Source organism: Piliocolobus tephrosceles, chromosome 10 (assembly GCF_002776525.5).
Source record: "Piliocolobus tephrosceles isolate RC106 chromosome 10, ASM277652v3, whole genome shotgun sequence".
Lineage (NCBI taxonomy): Eukaryota > Metazoa > Chordata > Mammalia > Primates > Cercopithecidae > Piliocolobus > Piliocolobus tephrosceles.
Window position 1 is genome coordinate 125,050,775 of NC_045443.1, and position 17,093 is coordinate 125,067,867.

At 40.0% G+C, this 17,093-nt stretch overlaps 2 pseudogenes; one reads left to right on the forward strand and one right to left on the reverse strand.

Annotated features, from left to right (window-relative positions):
- Window positions 1-5,672: 5,672 nt before the first annotated feature.
- LOC113225330 lies at window positions 5,673-8,582 on the reverse strand (annotated as a pseudogene).
- Window positions 8,583-9,932: 1,350 nt separating this feature from the next.
- On the forward strand, window positions 9,933-10,064 carry LOC111522985 (annotated as a pseudogene).
- Window positions 10,065-17,093: the final 7,029 nt, after the last annotated feature.

Below are 17,093 nucleotides of genomic sequence, written 5' to 3' on the forward strand. Positions count from 1 at the left end.
CTTTCTACATTGCTTGTAAAAATCTAAAAGCAAATTCCAAAAATCCAGTATGACTTATGTAAATTATATAAAACAGTAAAAAAATCAAGAGGTACTAAGAATTTCAATATACAAATACATTTTTAATGTTGTGTTTGCATTTACTCAAAACTCATCTAAGGGATTCATTCTTTTCATCTTATTTCAAACTTTCTTTTTTTCCTTCTTTGAAACTGGTTTTACTAAACTGTACACTTGCGTGCTGAGATCTGGAGAGAACCCGCTGACTTCTGTGGCTCAATTCTCCCATGTTCCCAGTGAAAAGAGGAGGAGGAAGCTGTTAGTGAAAAACAGCCAAAGGGCGAGAAATAATTCTGATGGGGCTGGGTTTGTGCACTTGGGAGTGCGTTTTTGATTCTTATACTGCCAACAGTTTAGTGACAGGAAAGCCTGCTACTCCACAGCCTCGATTTCACAAAGCCAACTCCTGTGTTTTTATCCAATTAATTAAATGATGTTTGTAAGGCCTGGAAAAAAGTGCAGACTCAGTATGAGGCATTTATTATGACAAGTCAAGTTAGTGCCAAAGAGGCATCTCTATTCATCCTGAAAGCAAGGAGTGACATTTGCTAAGGTGGCAAACATGACTCTGGCAGTTTCAAGAAATACACTCACACCCCAACAGTGAGCCTCTAGGGACTTGGCAAATGCGCGGCCCGACTTTCAGCTGAAACATCTATGTCAGCTTCCCAAACAGAATCCCCACCTGCCCTGTGGTTTCCTTATGTCTCAGAGCTCTGCCTGTTCTGGAAACCTCAGCACCCGGGTCCCTGACCCTGTACAAAGCCCCTGCCCCAAATGCATACACATAACCAAGTCATTGACAAGCAAGACCAAAGGGTGGACAGAGGTCAAAGGCTCTCAAGCATCTGCAGCATCATGCTTGTCAGCACTGACTGTCAACACCATTTGACCCTGGATGGGACTGTGAGAAACAGAAGCCCTTTTCTTGAGGCATCTGGAAAGAAGTTTTCCCCAGCCTGCTAGGAGAAAAGATGACAGGTTTTTAGACAGTATAGTTGTTTGCAATTGTTAATGAACGTTCCTCTTTTGTAATATTTTAATTACTTCAAATTTTGCATGAAGGATGTAAAAAAATCTAGATGAATTGTAAAATATACAAATAGTTACATATGTGTCTCTCCGTGTGTGTGTATTATATATATGTGTGTGTGTATGTGTATCTATGTGTGTATGTATATGGATATACGTACAATTTGACTGTGTATGAGCTGCCAGGGCTCAGAACACGATACTGCAAAATGTGGCACCTTGAGAACTGAGAAAGCTGCAGAAACAAGAGGGTCATTCAGACTGTCCCTCACTTTGGTATGCAAAAGCTGGCCATAAGGGATTTCTCTGACCTACGCCCCCTGAGAGTAGCTCACAAGACCCTCGTGTGACAGGTGTCCTGGCCCATTTGCTGGTGTCCATTCCTGGAGGGAAGGGAAGGATACACAGAGAAACCTAGAAGAATCGAACACAAAGTCCTCACGAAGTCCCTCATTGATTGCCATTAGGCCACACCCCCCTTTTTTCCAGTCATACTTTACAGGGCTGTGCAGTTTTCCTGGATCCTCGGCTCTTACTTTCTGAAGGCTCTTGTAACATGTAAAACTTGGATTAAATAAATGAATATGCTTTTCTCTTGCTAATATATCTTTTGTTACAGGGTTGTTAGCTGTGACCCTTGTGAAGGGTGAGGAAATGATACTACTTTTTCTCCCCTATAATAAAATGTTGAAATTCAAAAGGGGATATTTGGGGGTAAAATAATTAGACAACTGAAAATTTCAAGATTTATTTCCATGCTAAAAATAATAAGTTCCCCATGCTTAAAAGGTGCATTTATTCTGGAAAATGGGGTCACTTTATTTCTGAAGTAACGTTCAGCAAAAGGAGAAGGAAATTTGAAAGCCATGCAGAGAAAGATCACTATGACCCTGGTGGTCCCATCAACAGTCCTAACATGGGTACTTTCTAGGACAAAGTTCTTATGTCACATATTTCATAATATTATTACTCAATGTTTTTTCCCCCATTGGTTTAAATATTTTAGAGGGAGATATCCGAATATTTAAATCTTTCAACTTTGCTCTGCTTTTAAAATGCACTTAAGCTACATGTTGATTTAAATTACTACACAAGCCCCAGTTTTTCCATGCATTTCTTATAGCACACTAGCACAAATCTGCAATGGATAGTTTAGCATAGCTTTTTCACCATTCATTTAAAGTTATCCCTTTACAGAAGAACAAAAGATACGTGTTACATTTTACAGCTGTGGTTTTAATGGAAAATATAATTTCTGAGTTTATAAAGCATTTGTCATATCAATTTGAAGCCTGAAATAGAGAACTGAAAATATGTTATAGCATGATTTGGCTGGATAAAAACAGTTGTCCAGGCTGGGCACCCTGGCTTGCACCTGTAATCTTAGCACTTTGGGAGGTCTGAGTGGGGAGATCACTTGAGGCCAGCAGTTCAAGATAAGCCTGGCAACACGGAAACATCCCATCTCTCCAAAAAATTAGCTGGGCATGGTGGCACACACCTGTAGTCCCACCTATTCAGGAGGTTGAGGTGGGAGAATCACTTGAGCCCAGGAAGTTGAGACTGCAGTGAGCTGTGATGGCACCACTGCACCCCAACCTGGGCAACAGGAACCTGTCTCAAGACAAACAAGCAAACAAACAAATAAAAAATTTCCAAGTTTTGTGTAAGGTTCAGATAAAACAGCCCTTTGTGGTTGTTGCTATTGGCCTGGATAGTTCTCTGATGGATAGAGCCTTTGCTCTGATCCCAATATCCCAACATTAGGAAGATAATTTTCTAAAAGAAGTAAAGAAGAATGTCGATCAAAATGCACAAAAGCAGACTTTTTAAAATAAAATTTGTCAAGCTTAAAAACACTTACTGTACTCCAGCCGGAATCAGAAAATGCTTTGCTTTTTTTTTTTTTCAAGTACCCACAGAATATTCACTAAGATAGACCACATCTTGCTCCATGAAAATAGTCTCAACAAATTTTTAAAACCTGGAATGAGAGAGGAGAGAAATCGATAACAGAATGACAACAGGGAAAGGCTCAAATATTTGGGAATTTAATAACACACACATAATAATTCATGGGTCAAAAAGGGAGTCAATGGAAATTTAAAAATGTATATATCTAAATGAAAATGAAAACCCACATATCTCAATATTGGAGATGCAGGCAATGCAGTGCTGAGAGGAAAATGTATAGCACAAAATATTCACATTAAAAATGAAGAAAGGTCTCAAATCAGTAACTTAAGTTCCTTCCTCAAGAACCTAGAAAGAGATCAAAATGCACTCAAAGCAAGCAGAAGGAAGGAAATAATGAAGTGCAGAAATCAATTAAATTGAAATAGAAAACCAATAGGGAAGTCCATTGAGACAAAAAGCTGGTTCTTCTAAAAACCAAAAATGAGTAACCTTCTAAAACCACTGACAAAGAAGAGACAAATGCAAAACACCAATAACAGGAATAAAATAGGGAATATCACTACAAAGTCTGCAGCCACTAATAAGATATTAAAGAACGTCATAAACAGGTTTAAGTTCATAAATTTAACAACTTACAAGAAATTATTAATCACCTTCTGAAAGAACTACCAAACCTCACTCAATCTGAATAGCTCTGTATCCATTAAAGTAATTGGATTTATAATTACAAGCCTTCTGACAAAGACAGTTTCAGGCTCTGATAATTTCATTAAATAATTCTATCAACATTTAGAGGTAAGTTGATATGAATTATATACAATCTCTACCAGAAAATAGAAGAAGGAACACTTCCCAACTCATTTTTGAGGCTGGTATTACCCTGATATCAAAACCACACAATGGTACCAGAAAAGAACTTAAATGCAAAAATCCTCCAAAAAATATTAGCATACTGAATCCAGCTATATATAAATACAATAATGTTTTGTGATCAAAAATGAATTTACTCCAGATCTGCAAGATGGTTCAACATTCAAATTCAATTAATGTAATCCACCATAGCAACATGCTAGTAGTATAGTAACAAATCATACAATCCTGTTGATGGACTCAGAAAAAGCATCTGACAAAATCCAACACTGATCCATTTAAAAATACGTACATATATACCTTGGCAAGTTTAGTAATAGTGGGAAATTGCTTCCAGGTTTATATAAAACCATCTACAAAAAATCTTACAGCTAGCATTGTACTTAACGATGAAATACTTAATGCTTTCCTCCTTAAATCATAAATACAGCAAGGATTTATACCTTTATCAGTCTTATTTAACATAATGCTGGAGGCTCTAGACACTGAAACAAGGCAAGAAACAACAAAATCCATACATATTGCAAAGGAGGAAGTACTCTATTTGCAGATAACATGACCTCTACGTATGTAAAAAAAGAAATCATTTTTAAAAAGTGCCTATCACCAACAAGTGAGTGAGTTACCATGGCTGTAGGATACAAGATTAACACACAGAAATCACTTTTATTTCTATGTACTAACAAGAAGCAAGAAGAAATCTAACTTAAAAATACAATATCTTTTAAAATCACTCCAAAGAAAGAAAAGTACTTAGGCATAAAATTAACAAAATAGATACAGGATCTGTATGGTGAAAAATACCAAATATTAGTTAAAGAAATAAAATACATAGGTAAGTAGAGAAACTTCTCTGTTCGTGGATTATAAGATTCAACATAGTAAAGATGTGCACTCCAGAGAATTATGTTGAGTGAAAAAACTGGTGTCAAAAGGTTACATACTGTATGATTTCACTTGTACAACATTATTGCTTATTATTACTTATATAACATATATAAGTAAATTACTTACACAACATATTTTACTTATATAACATTATTGAAATGGCAAAATTTTAGATGTGTAGATTAGTGGTTCCCATGGGCTGTGAACAGGGGAAATGGGAATGTTTGTGTGGTTATAAGATGGAGTATGGAGGATCCTTGTAACGCTGGGACTGTTTCTTATCTCCACAGTGCTGTTGGATACCTAAACCTACAAAGGCAATAACACTTTATAGAACTTAAATGAGTACAGGAAAAATTGGGGAAATCTGAATAAGATCTGCAAGTTGTATCAAAATCATTATCTTGGATGAGATATTTACTAAAGTTTTATATGATGTTATCATTGGGGAAACATATGGGAGGGATGTCTCAGAAATATTTCTTAAAATTGCATGTAGAGCTATAATTATCTTAAGAAAATTTCAATTAAAAATGCTTACTGTCTAAGTGTAAAAATAAGACAAAACAAAAATCAAATTTTCTCCCTGCATTTATGTTTTCTATTTTTCACTTTCCTGTTAGATTTTAAGAGTACTTATATTCTGGAAATTTAACGTTGCAAGTGTGCAATTTAAAAGAGCTACCAAGTCGATTTTTCCATTTCTTGGTATACACAGTGTTTTCTAGGGTTTGCCAAGTATTGTCTTCTGGAAGTTTCTTCCAGTTTCCTTCTTGCTTTCTCTCAAATGCAACCCACCTGTGTGCTTAAGTGCTAGTTCTTTGTTGTGGTAGCTGCTTCTTAGTCCCTGTTCTCTGGCGTCCAACACAGCACATTTGGACCCTGGATATGGTGTTTGCTCATTTTCAATTTTTCCACGTCCTGTGGTTTTCATTTAGCCTCTGAACTTTGCTCTGCGCGACCACAGAATTCAAGCCCGGTGCCCTCTCAAGAGGCTTGCTGGCGCCTCTCTCACGGGGAGTTTGAACTTTCCATTCCTGTGGGAAGGGAAGGGAAGGGTTTTATAAATGTTTTTTTGGCTCAGGTTAGTTATCAAGATTGATAATTTGGATATCTCGGTCATGAAACGAGAGATGATTCAGGCAGATGCATGACACTCAGAAAACTGGACTTCAAGACTTATTAATTTATATTTTCCCACAGTTTAGTTTAGATATTATGGACATAGTAACTAATAGTTTTACACTGACTAGCCAAAAAGAGGTGATATAATCCATGATTCATTATAGGCAGAAAATATTTAGAACAGAAAAATACTTGGTATGATCCTATTATGCTCAAAAACATCCATACCAACCAAATCTGAGAACATTTGACAGTCACTGTTGATCTCACTAACTAGGTTATTATCCAGATCTTCAGTATTCACACACAGCCACACATGTGTGCACACACACACAGACACACACTTATATATATATGTTTATGTGTGTGTGGGGGGGGGGGGAAGGGTCCTTGCACCCCCACACAGAACAGGGCATACATGCCAATCTCCAAGTCCATTAGCCCCCTTGAGGTCACTGTATGGTCACCAGAACTACTAGGATCTGGTGATATCCCTTGAGTGGAGAAACTTGTGAAGGCACCTGGACCACCACTTTTGAGTAACTTATTATTTCCATCCATGAGAAGCTGTGGGAGTCCAACATGCAGACCCTGACCCAGCGATGGATGAGAGACGTACACTGACACAGGTATTTTGCCTCTCAGTCCAAATAAGGGGCTCTGCTCTGATTTTGCAGCATCACCTTGATAAGCCAGCAACATTTCCATTTATTTAGTACAGATTTAATGACAAAGGCTTTGAGTCAACACACCTGTGGGTAATTAATCTTGTCACCTTCCCCTGGAGACAGTAGTCCTATGGATGATCAAAGGTTTGTCTTAGGATCACATAAGTAAACAAGCTATTTAGATAAACTCCCTTACATTCCTTTGTTGTTTACCCTTGCTATTAGCTCAAAGTCGATTCGGCTGCCTTCAGCCATAACCTTTCCCCAAGACTTTTGCAAAACCTTCTGGCCTTCCAAGAAGGTTTGTGTCTACTTTACAATGTATCCCACTATCCTCACTGAACCCCCACAGGAGGCTGGGGGGTTGTGCTTTTGTTGGTACTTTCCTCTTGGTCAACAGGCATGCCATGGTGGAACCATTCCTGGACCACTCTCTCCTGGTTTGCTTTGTGCTCTAGGAATCACTGAGGTGGTCTTTATATTCCCGATTTATGCTTTCAATATCTCTCCTGCCTCTTTAAGAAAATTTCAATTAAAAATGCTTACTGTCTAAGTGTAAAAATAAGACAACACAAAAATCTTTGGTGTTTATTACTACTTGGTTCAAATTTGACCTTTAAGTTTTCTTTACTCGGGGTAAGAACACTCCTCCTGTTGGTCTTCTGACAGGTTCACTAATCATTATGTCTAACTTAAGGGTCCTCTGCAATCACAACCATTTGAGCTTAAGGTTTGAACCTGGACAGACACCACCATGTCATTCAATGATGAGACAATAAATGGAAAATCCTTGGAATCATAAATGTCTAAAAGTGTCACCAACCGTCACTGAACAAAATTCAAGAACTTACTATTACTTCCTAAGGAAAATGAAACAGAAGTATTATGTTATAATCAGGTTCCTACAAATCAAAAATACAAAAACGATTTACAATGAAATGTTCTCTAAATACATAGTCTGAGAAAAATAGACATTCATGTTTTATCATCTTGAACAGTTCTTGTCATTCCTTGAACTGGCATCAATAATGTGCTATAACCTTACTGGTATGAGGAACAAATAATAGACTTTCATAAATGCGTGAAAGTGTAAATTAATTTATTGCATACCTACAACAGATTTGACTTTGACCTTTTTAAAAACATTTAGAAAGATCAGGCAATTTATCTGAATCAATTTCAGGTGCAACTAATCAGGTGTTCAAGATAATATTACTTTGAACGCTCTTCATTAGGAAGCTGGTGCTGATGAAGCAAAACACCCACTGGCTGGAAGGACTCAGGAAAATGGATTATGAGACTGGCTGGCCTGAATGGCAAAGTGGCCCTGGTATCTTCAAAAATGATTTGTACGCGTTTAAAGATGAGAGAGAATTTTAGAGTTGACAATAATTGCTGTAAACAGTAGCAATTTAGTGTCTATTAGCCATGCTTGTTCAAGTAGCTGAAATGGAATTTCTAAGCATTGCAAACAACCTGCTTTGGCAAAAGCGAAAACATGTGATCCTTTGGTCACAGTCTAGCAGCAGGCTGTGCCTCACACAGATAAGCCCAGGGGAAAGCAAATGGCATATGGGGATGTGGTCGGCGTGGAAAAGCACTGAAGAGGAAATGTGTCTAAGCCACTGAATACTTTTCTCAGAGACAGGGCCACCTGGATAAGCAGCAAGAAGCTTCAAGAATCCCCAGTCCTAGGCATGAGGACTCCTGCTCTCCTTCACAGGATGTGCTAACCAAGACAAAAGTCGTCTCCACTGACCAGGGAGGCAGGGCCCCGGTGACGCTCACCTGCTGTGGGGACTGAAGAACATCCAGGGCAGCGCCTGTGGAGACGATGGCCCTTTTGTCTGCCGGGTGAGGCTGCAGGGAGAGAGACATGCCAGCTACGAGCTGCACTCCCAGCTCCACAACGGTGACTCAGTCATCCAGGACAATCACCGTCTTCTCAGCCAGGATGGAGTCTGAGAGTGGCAAGAAGACCTGAGATGTAGGCGAGGAGGCTCGTGCATCTCGGCCCCTCATAAGCACTGTGAATTCCTTAACTCAGGGCTCCCAAAAAAGCGCTCTCCCAGCCCTTGGCTCAATGCATGCACTTGTGGGAATTGCTTAGGAAAGTATTATGCTCCAATTCCATTACACTTGACAATTAAAAAGGGAGTTTGGAAAGTATTGTCTTGGTCCATTTGCTTCCCTTATTGGTAAAAATATATGATAACAATTAACAGTACATTATCTGAGAACTTCATTTAATTAAGGGACAATAACTCAAAACAGCCCATCTGGAGACACTGAATGTTCAAAGAATAACATTTTCCCATCAACTAGGATTAAAGTTTCAAACATAGCAGAATTGCAATAAACTGTTTAAAGGAATGGTGTTCATCTCTTTTCTGCTCATAGTCCTGCCAGCAGGCAGGTAGACGTTTACTATGGGATAGTAATGATCATTGTGTGGGCTGCTGCACCATCATTGCGTAACCCTCTTTGTTGGCTGAGGCCCTCTAGTCTGTACAGAAGCAACTTCCTGAGCTCATGGCCCTAAGGTTGCCAGAGGAACCCTCTCCTTCCACTATCCTGCCCTAATCAAAACTCACTGCTTTCTGAGCTAAGCTACTTGTATTACTGCTAAGACATCTGAAATGTGTCTCTCATGTTGCCTATCTTGGTTTCTCTCTTCCTTCCACAGGAATCCAGCCCTTCCTCTCACTCTGCCTCATGCTCTGCTCTGACCCTCACCTGTCCAGAACCCACCCTGAAACAGCCTCTCTGGCTCTGCAATTCCAGAACCTTCCCCTCAAGAAGTAGCTGTCCTGTGTCCCTTTATGAGAACACTTTAGTTGCTACTGCCTAGTCTGTGTGTTTAGTATCTGGGGATTTTGTCAGGGGAGAAAGAGGAGTGATTCATGGGTGCTGAGTGAGACCTGCTGGGTGCCCTGTTCCATGTGCTCATGGAAGGAAGAGAGCTGACATCAACTTCCCCAGCAGCACATGATAACCATGCATATTTAACCCATGTAAGCTTCACAGAGCTCCAAAGAGTATGGTTGGATTATTTCTCTGATGTTACTGATGAGGAAACCAAGGCATGGGGAAGAGAGGCTACCCATCCACAGATGGTGGTCTGTAGAAGCAGGGTCTATGCCCAGGTAGACTGCCTGCTGTGAACTCTTCCTTTCTACAGCTAAATCCATTCATCTTCTCAACAGGTATGAAGTACATCCTTATTTTTGCAAGAAGAAACCAAGGCTCAGAGAGGCTTATCGGTGGCCCAGACAATTGCCAATTAGCACTCTGGGATCTAGCTTCATTTCACTTTTGAAACCCAGCTTCCTTACAATATGCTGTTCTGCCTCCTTGTAAGGTCTGAGAATTACACTTACCTGGCATGGTAGATACCATGATCGTGAAGGTGGTTTTCCCAGGGTGAGGCTTGTCTATTGCACACTTTGAGAACCATTTACTTGTATTACTGCTAAAACATCTGAAATGTGTCTTTCCTGTTGCCGATCATGGCTTCTTTCTTCCTTCCTTAGAACTGCAGCTCTAAGTGATAGGAAAATTTTCGCCGCATAGTAACAGCAATTTGGGTTTCCCAAAGTGCAAGGTGAATATTTCAATGGGTAAAACAAATAATTTTAGATGAGAAAATTATAGGTAGCAAAGGAACACAGCATTTAAAAACAGAGGGAAAAGTTATTCCCATTTTAATTCTCAATCCTTTCAATGATATTAGGAGAAAGTCTCTTTGCAGTGCTGGAATGTCTTCAATAGTTCTCTAACCCTTGCTGTTCTTCATTAGTTAATAAAGACAAACTTACTCATAGACATAAGCAGACCATAGTATCTACTCAGATTTTTAATAGTATCAGTTCATTTTTTCCAAATTCATCTTTAGGTGACTTTTTGTTACATGGTGGATTGTACTACTTGGTTTTCTGTGTCAGTGAGATAAGCATCCTAATTTAAATAAGGATTAAAGAGCTTAACAGGAACAATAATAAAGGTGGTATTTAAAAAAGGAAGTATCTTGAAAGTGGTATGTGGATAAATGAAGTTTTAGAGCTACCATATAAATGGAAGTAAAACAGGTTGGATTAGTCTGTTCTCATTCTGCTAATAAAGACATAGCCAAGACTGGGTAATTTTGGTTTAATTGACTCACAGTTCCATGGTTGTGTGGCCAGAGAGTCCTCACAATCATGGTGGAAGGTGAAGGAAGAAAAAAGTCACATCTTACAAGGCAGCAGGCAAGAGATCTTGCGTAGGGGAACTCCCCTTTATAAAACCAGATCTCACGAGACCAGATCTCCCCTTTGTAAAACTACCAGATCTCATGAGACTTCTCCACTATCACGAGAACAGCACAGGAAAGACCCGCTCCCATGATTCAATTACCTCCCACTGGGTCCCTCCTACAACATGTGGGAATTATGAGAGCTCCAATTCAAGATGAGATTTGGGTGGGGACACAGCCACATCATGTCAGAGGTCTATTTTAAGATGTATTATACCATATTCAATATCATGTATTTGTTTTGTGCCCTAACTCTGTAGACACCTGTGAACTCTATGTCTCTTTGATTCACCTTTGCACCTCCAAGGCCTATAGCACTAGGCAGAAATAGGCTTAAAAATATGTTTAACTGGCCAGGCATGGTGGCTCAGGCCTGTAATCCCAGCACTTTGGGAGGCCGAGGTAGGTGGATCACGAGGTCAGGAGATTGAGACCATCCTGGCTATCATGGTGAAACCCCATCTCTACTAAAAATACAAAAAATTAGCTAGGCATGGTGGCACGCACCTGTAGTCCTAGCTACTTTGGAGGCTTAGGCAGGAGAATGGCGTGAACCCGGGAGGTGGACTTGCAGTGAGCAGAGATCGTGCCACTGCACTCCAGCCTGGGCGACAGAGCAAGACTCTGGCTCAAAAAGAAAATGTTTGACTATAATAGTTAAGCTATTGAACTGTCTTGCATTGTTGTGATATTTTTGCAGAGTGACATGCATCTTAAAAAGCAAAGTGCACACAATCTTCCTCCAAACACACCCTCCTCAGCAATTCCTTTGCCTTTAGATGTGAAAGCTTCATTCATACAAATCAGATTTCCCACTCTGATTTGTTAATGGACTGAGTCAGAGGCTTCCTGTTCAGTAACCAGCAATGAAAAGTTATTTTTAATTACCTCTTCTGACCCAGAAAAGGCATGCCATTTTTCAGGTACCAGGGAGAGATGACAATAGAGAGAGATGAAAGATGTGGAGCAAAAACTCTCATACAACCCATTCCCCACCTACCACAGCAGCCCAGGGAGGAAGCACAGCTTCAGGCTTTTGGCTGCAATGTAAAGGCAATGGGAATACTGGAATTAGGTGTATAAATACAGGTGGTCCCAAGAGAAGGTGATGGAGACCTACGCTGTCCTCCCAGCCCCAGATAGGTGCAGGGCACTCCTGGCCTCTGTGGGCTGCCACCCAGATCCAGTAAACATTCTTTTTGAAGGCCCAAAGGACTCTGCTTCCTCCTCTTTATCATGAATTGATCAATAGATATTTTCTATGAGCCCTACTGAGGGCCAGGCCAGGTTCTATGCTCTGGGGAAGGAGTGGTGAGTGAAACAGATTTATCCTCTGTGCCTGGGAAGCTTATATTTTAGAAAATGGGAGGGAGATATTACAAAAATATTAAAACACAATAATAGCTGTAGTTTCATGTGTGTCTAATGGGTTCCTCACTTCCTCTATTCTCCCTTTTTCTTGGAAGGTTGAATACTGGCAAACTCACTATTTATAACCTGAAGAGAAGACTTTGCAATGTGGTTTCCTGCCCATTCTGTTGTTAATGGAATCTTGAATCAAAGCAAGTAGAATCAAGTTTGTGAAAGGCCTGACCTCCGACCCAAAACCATCCAGGAATTAAGCAGCATGGATGATATCTCAGATCAAGATCCTTGCGTGTGAGGGGGTATTGAAGAAGCTGCCAACAGAGGGACCATCGACTACCTGGCCTTCCTATGATGTCCCTGAGAGCAGAGGCATGATGGTGGTGTGGAGAGGTTAGGGGAGCTTTGTAGTTGCCTCTGCCACTGGCTGCAGAGACCTCAGGCATGAGTCTTAGGCCCTGCAACTGGAATAGAGGGTATTCATTCTCAGCTTCACAAAGCTAATATCTAAGCATCACATCAGAGCAATTTGGAAATGGTGAAGTGTGGACCACATCTCAGTTACATGATTGTGTTTTGCTTTGAGTGGGGTAAAGGGAAAGCAAGCTTTTAATGGAAAAAGCGGAATAAAATACTCAGGAACACCTAAGGAACAAGCCCACCCTGAAACACACAGTGGCTGTGAAATAATGAGTTTGCTTTCTAGGTAGTGGCATGGAAAGCCTCCAGGATTTATTGCAGAATGAAAAAACCGAACAAGTGCAGCACTGTGTATACAGCATACTCCATTTAATGAAAGAATGAAAGAGAAAAAGGTATAATAATGTATATTACTATTTTATTTTATTTAAAAAACACAAGAAGTAAAATGAAAAAACACTACAAAGAGAATTGGAAGGAAATTGATGGAAGTAGATAGGGTGAGGATAAACTTTTCAATGTGTATTTTTTATGTTGTTTGATTTTGGACTATGTCATCATGCTTCTTTTTTCAAAAAATAAAATAAAGTTTAAACATTCGGCAATGTTTTTCTTCTCTGGTATCCTTCTGTCTAAAGCAGTTTCTGCAGTACTTCAGCAATAGAACAGAGAGAATTTAATTTCTTGGACTCCTTAGATCAGGAAACTTAGTTTTACTTTCTTCCTATTGGGGATGTCAAGATATTTGGGCTATGTTAATCTACCACCATCTTCAAAAGCTTTCCCTTCAACATGAAAATGCCTCTCAGCTTAAGCAACAAAATATGTGCTTAGGTGTGTTATTAATATACCACTCTGGAAGCAAAGTTTACTGGATAATTCAAAGATTGTTGAGCAGAGAAAACCTGTCGTCCCGTAATCAGTGTTTTATCTTATCTTTTCACCCCGAAATTACTCTTCATTGACACTTACGGACACAATCTGCTACAAGAAACAGCTAGACATTTTTGACTATACAGGTTAGTTTTGGGCTTCTGCCCTCTGCAAGAAAAAGAAAACATCACTTAAACACACACTGGTGATCTGGAAAGAAACCAAAGCATGGTATAACCTGCTTGTGGCTGATCAGAGCCCATAAACCTCAAGTGCCACCTTCTTCTCAGTGGCTGATGAAGTGTCAAAAGGCCTCTAAGGACACCATCAGTTCCTCTTCTGTCTCCTCCACTTTCTCCTTTCTTCTCATTCCCCCCTTCTTACTCTTTCCTTCCTCCTCCTCCATCTTCCTTATCTTCTTTTTCTTCTCCTTGTTCTTACCCAAGGCAAGGAAGAGGAAGAATGATTTTGATGGAGAGGTAGCTGTTCTGTCACAAGTATCATCATCTATCTATAATTTGAGTGCTTTTTTGTGTATTGTTTGTTTGCTTTTAAATGGGCCCCCTTTGCCACATGTGCTGCCTTGCTTTGACTTACATTCCCTAGTACCGCTGCATGTAGACATAGTCACGTGAGACATTTTAACCAATAGAATTGGAGAAATATAAAAATAATTCATGTAATTCATGCTGCCTCTGGACCCAAAGATTTTGAGAAGTAGTTTTGCCTCCTCCATGCTGTCTTTACCATCCTCCAGTTAGACCCAGACAACACTAAACCCCAAGATGATGGCAGAGCCTCAGGAGGGAAACCACTTGGGGCCTCTGGGGCTCTGCAGCTGTGGAGGAGAGTCACCTCGTACTCAGGAATGCCCACTGTGGACCCACAGCTGGAAAGGAAGCTGTGCTATGTTTGATCTACAATACATCAGGAATATATTTGATTCAGTATTTTAGCATACTTGCAATAATACAATAGTAATTTCTAGAAATTTTCAATATTTTTTGAGTGCTTACTCTTTGCCAGCTATGATTTTAAGTGCTTTGCAGATATATTTCATTGAATTCTCTGGACAACTATGAAGTATAATTCTCATCCTCAATTTGTAGGTGAGGAACCTGAGAAACAGAGAAGTTAAATAACATGTCTAGAGTCATGCAGGTAGAAGGGTCACAGCCAGGAGTAACGCCAGGCAGTCTGACTCCAGACTCCACACCCTCACCCAATGTACTGAAGTCTACGGACCTTGGTTGGCACCCACAAATAGATGGAAATGAATAACACAGGAAAGAACAATAGGGAAATTAGAATAAAAGTAACTATAGCTACCGCCTAAAGGCCAGGTTTTGTGCTCAGTGCTTCTAAGTATTGCATTATTTTACTTCATCTTAACTACCCTATGAGATAGACACGGTTATTCTTCCCATTTTAATTTTCTCACATCAGAATGCTAGTAAGAATGCAAGTCAGATCCATCTGACCAAGCCCAGACCATTTCTAACTATTGTGGATGATGCTTTCCTGGGGTCTGAACCCCTGAGAACCAGTTTATCCCGTTTATAAAGAGTTATAAAGGTTCTGAGTCCCAGGAGCATCAGATCCACAGTCTTCTCTCTGGTTTCTCAGCTTCTGTTGGAAGCCACTAAAATTCTCCAGCCCTTGATCTAGCTCACTCCGTGTTCCAGATCTCAGTCTGCCAGGGGAGTCTGGGCGCCCAGATGATGGTCTCATACTGAGAGGGAAGGTGCTGGAGGTGAAGTTCACCACATGCCTCATTTCCTTCCCATTCATAAAATGGATTCACAGTTGCTAGACACAAATGCCGTTCCTCAGAATGCATTCCCTGAGCCATTCCTAATTTAAACTTGGCACCCGCCTCTGGTCACTCTCTCTCTGTATTACGCTATTTTCCTGTATCTAATTTGCTATGTGTGCTACTGTGTACACTACATTTACAACATGGCTGCATTACTTAGACTCGTCATATCAAGTCACTTACACTGTATTAATCGCACCAGATTGCTCTGTTATATAATGTACTTCTTCACAGTAATTACCACTCTCGGAAACCTCCTGGTTATTTCTTACCTCTCTTCCCCACCTGAAGGTAACCTGCTTGAGACCATGGACCTGTCGCCTCTTCCCTGCTGTCTCTGCTGACAGCACAGTGCTGGGCACATAGAAGTTATTCAATAGATAGATGCTGAGTGTGTGAATGAACATGTTACAGCTGTTTCCTCTGAGACCCATTCGTTTCTGTACACCACCACCAGTAGTGTGTGTATCTATCTATAAGAAGGCAAAGAAGTTGACTTACACAAGGTTATCATGGTAATGGCATTAAGAAAAATGCAAGTGATTTCATATGTTACGAGAGAAGACAGACCAGAAGAAGAAACTTATGAACCAAAGGCAAAAGGCAAAAGAAGTTTGCAGTCAAAAATCTGATAAATGTGAGATCTTGGACTCCCAGTGATGATTCAGCCTCTGTGCACAAGAGTTAAGGAAAACATGAACTTGGAAATGGAAAACAGACATTTTATGCCATCTTAATTTTTAACATTTGCAAGATGGTCTATAAATGTCATTTATGAAAAGTCGTCTTTAGAGCATGATATTTTCACTACCAAACTAAAACTTTTGCCAAACATTACTCTTGGGTAATTGAGGGGGAAAAAAGATTCTTAGAATGAAAATGGGTTTCCTCTAAGGATCCCATAAGAAACATCCCTTACTTTGTTTTCTTTTTTTAAATTATTACACTTTAAGTTCTAGGTTACATGTGTACAACATGCAGGTTTGATACGTAGGTATGTATGTGTCATGTTGGTTTGCTGCACCCATCAACTCATCATTTACATTAGGTATTTCTCCTAATGCTATCCCTCCCCGAAACCCCACTCCCTGACAGGCCCTAGTGTATGATGTTTCCCACCCTGTGTCCAAGTGATCTCATTGTTCAGTTCCCACCTATGAGTAAGAACATACGGTGTTTGGTTTTCTGTCCTTGTGACAGTTTGCTGCGAATGATGGTTTGCAGCTGCATCCATGTCCCTGCAAAGGACATGAACTCATCCTTTTTTATGGCTGCATAGTATGCCATGGTGTATATGTGCCACATTTTCTTACAGTCTATCATTGATAGACATTTGGGTTGGTTCCAAGCCTTTCCTACTGTGAATAGTGCCACAATAAATGTACATGTGCACATGTCTTTATAGTACCATGATTTATAATCTTTTGGATACATACCCAGTAATGGGATGGCTGGGTCAAATAGTAATTCTAGTTCCAGATCCTTGAGGAATCGCCATACTGTCTTCCACAATGATTGAACTAATTTACGCTCCCACCAAAGTGTAAAGGTGTTCCTATTTCTCCACATCTTCTCCAGCATCTGTAGATTCATGACTTTTTAATGATTGTTATTCTAACTGGCGTGAGATGGTATCTCATTGTGGTTTTGATTTGCATTTCTCTGATGACCAGTGATGATGAGCATTTTTTCATGTGTCTGTTGGCTGCATGGATGTCTGCTTTTGAAAAGTGTCTGTTCATATCCTTTGCCCACTTTTTGATGG